Source organism: Apaloderma vittatum, unplaced genomic scaffold, assembly GCF_000703405.1.
Source record: "Apaloderma vittatum isolate BGI_N311 unplaced genomic scaffold, ASM70340v1 scaffold2829, whole genome shotgun sequence".
In the NCBI taxonomy this organism is placed as follows: Eukaryota; Metazoa; Chordata; class Aves; order Trogoniformes; family Trogonidae; genus Apaloderma; species Apaloderma vittatum.
The window spans coordinates 52,037-55,095 of record NW_009735628.1 but is presented as its reverse complement, the minus strand read 5'-3'; positions in this window follow the sequence as shown (position 1 = coordinate 55,095).

Genomic DNA, 3,059 nt, shown 5'->3' with positions numbered 1-3,059 from the left:
GTGATCCCACGTATGAGAGGAATCGTTTTCTTCTGAGCGGTAGATTTTATTTCTGCGATGCTCACAATGCCCACCTGGGAGGCCTTTTTTGGTGGCATACGTGACTCTCTACATCGCTGCTGTCCCTTGGGTGCTGCTGGTCATCCTTTGCTGTGCAAAGCTCGACTTCCTGCAAAGTTTTGACTTTTACCTGCAATTCAGTCTCAGTAGTCCAATGTCTTCTCATTCAAGCATTTCCCATCCTGGCCAGATCTCATTGCAGTCGATTCTTATTGTAATAAAATATGGAACTGTTTTTCTTTAGTCATTGAACAAGTGTTTGTTGATTGCGAACAGGCTCTCTCAGAGAGAACTGGTGCATATCGGGAGCTAATCCAGACCATAAAATAGTCTATAAAATTGAGTGCAGCCCATCAAACTGAAAAGGCTTGCCGAATTCACAAGGCATCAGAAGAGAAGTCTCCCCAGTCACGCTTGCAGTGGAAAGCTGACCTCTTAGAATGGTAAAAGCATAAATAGGGTACATACTCATCAGAAAGGTTTGAATATTGCATTTAATCGTGCTGGTTTAGGGCATCTGGAGGATTCATTCTCTGAGTTAAAAGCCACTGTAGAGTATGGAGGCAGGGCAACAGTGTCACATGAAGTAAATTGCACATAGTTCTCCATAAATCAGTGGCCTGTTTCACAGGTGCCCAGTGAAGGCAGGGATCTCCAACAGGGACAAGAAGGTCAATCACCTGCAAAATAAACGCTGAAGCAGTTGGCAGTTCTCTTCTGCTGGGCTGTGTTATTCTCTTTCACAAATGTCACTTCTGAACCGAGCAGTGTCCCAGGTGGGCTCAGCGCTTCCCACCACGTGTGGGTTTCTGTCATTTCAAGGGGATGCTGGATAAGGTTTTGGGAGAGAAGCCATCTGAAAGTTCTTAAATAATCACAAGTGGCCCAAGAAAATACAGATGGGCTGAAGGCCACCAAGTCACTGGAAGGACTACCTAGGTCTGCTCTCATTTTGTGACCTGAAGACATCATGCATCTGTGGCACGGTCCAGGTAAGGGATGCTGGATGAGAAAGACCATGGGACTGACTTAGTCCACTTCTGTTGTTCTTGTGTTAAGCTCTTGCTCAGCCCTCTGACCACAGCAAGAGGGCAGCAGATGGCATTTTACCCTCTAAATATCAAAAATAAAGATGTTGAAATGGGCCAGAGGTTGTTTCAATAGGATGGTGTCAAGGGAAGGCACTGGGGTTATATCAGAGGCCATATACAGGATGAGAATTTTGGAAGGGACATGATGGTGAGCGAGAACCCACAGCTGTTGAATAAAGTGGGCTGATGGCCAGCCAGAGCTGGGATAGATTTCATTGCAATAAGTTTATATTTCAGGTGCTGCAGATGGAAATCAGTAGGAATTGAACATGAATTAAAGCCATTGAGGTGCTGGAGCATGTTCAAAGGCCAGTGAAGCCGCTAAAGAGTCTAGAGAACAAGTCTTATGAGGGTTGTTTAGCCTGGAGAAAAGGAGGCTGAGGGGAGACCTTGTCGCTCCCTACAACTCCCTGAAAGGTGGTTGTAGCAAGGTGAGGATCGGTCTCCCCAAGTAACAAGTGATAGGACGAGAGGATGCGGGCTCAAGTTGCACCAGGGGAGGTTTAGATTGGACATTAGGAAAAAATTGTTTATTGCAAGGGTTGTCAGGCATTGGAACAGACTTCCCAGGGAAGTGGTGGAGTCACCATCCCTGGTGGTATTTAAAAGACCTGTAGGTGAGGTTCTCGGGAAGGTGGTTTAGTTGTGGACCTAGCATCACTAGGTTAACGGTTGGATGCAATGGTCTTAAAAGGTCTTTTCTCAACCTGAATGATTCCAGTCTTTTCTAAAGCTGTGGGTGAGGCAGCTCTGAACAGAGCTCAGCCTGCTTTGTTTTGACATCAGGAAGGACACTCCGGCTGGATGAAGGGCTGCCTAGAGCCAATCGCCAAAGCCCGAGTCGCCTACAGGTAGGTCACCAAAAGGGTTCATGGTGCCACTCCAACCCACATGAAAGATCAATGGAAGGTTTCATCATAACACAGAATGAAGATACCATTGAAGGGGCAGAAAGACAGATCCAAAACCTGTTAGCTGAAAAGGTTCCAACACAGAAAGGTTCCCAGGAAGGTAAAGGGTCTTTTCCTGGGTGTTTTCCACCGCTGGCTGAACCAAGCCATGACCATCTTTACCTTAGTGCTGCTGGCAGGTGCCTCCTGAGGTGCCTCCCACCAGTGGTGCCATGGGATGGCTCTGCAAGCCATCCAAGCCTCTTCCAGCCTCTCTAAGTGGTAGATCCAGGGGTCACAGGTGGAAGAAAATAAGCTTTTCAGGTCCAGATTTAGGATTCTTGTAGCATCTTACAGGTAAACAATTGGAAATGTTTAATAATCTCCAACAACGTATACCAATTTTGTATGCAAACCTTCAGAGAATCAGATAATTTTTGCCTCTCTTTAAAATCAGTAGGACAGAATTAATTATTCATTTTAAACCAGCTGCAATCAGTCTCCAAGATCCCCATCCGGAGGAGCTCAAAGCAATCACGATATTGTGCTGGGAGAAGAGAGCGCTTTGGAAGAACAGCGCTGGGAACCCAATCCCTGCGGATGCTCTTGAAGCCCTTTCCTAATAACTCACCCAGTCAGCACCGTTCTTGTCTGCAAAATCACTCTGATGGCAGCGGTGATGTCCGTGGGGTAGAGGCAGCAGCAGAGGATGCTGTTCCGGCATCCCACGCTTCTCTGGGACAGGCTTGCGACGCTCAAGTTGCAAAATGAGCCAGAGAGTGTCTTGCAAAGTTTTTTCTTTTTTCCTTGCTTTGCTCATGTTTTCCTGTGAGCCCGTGCAACGGTGGAAACATGTCTCAGCCCCTCGGAACAGGGTGGGATCGTCTCTATGAAACGCAGGAGCTGCTTTCTGGTCTGAACATGGTGCTGCCTAATGAGTCCTGGTGTAACAATCTCTCTCTCTCTCTCTGCCTTTTTTCTCACACTGTGTAAACTAGAATAAATTGCACGGGAGCGC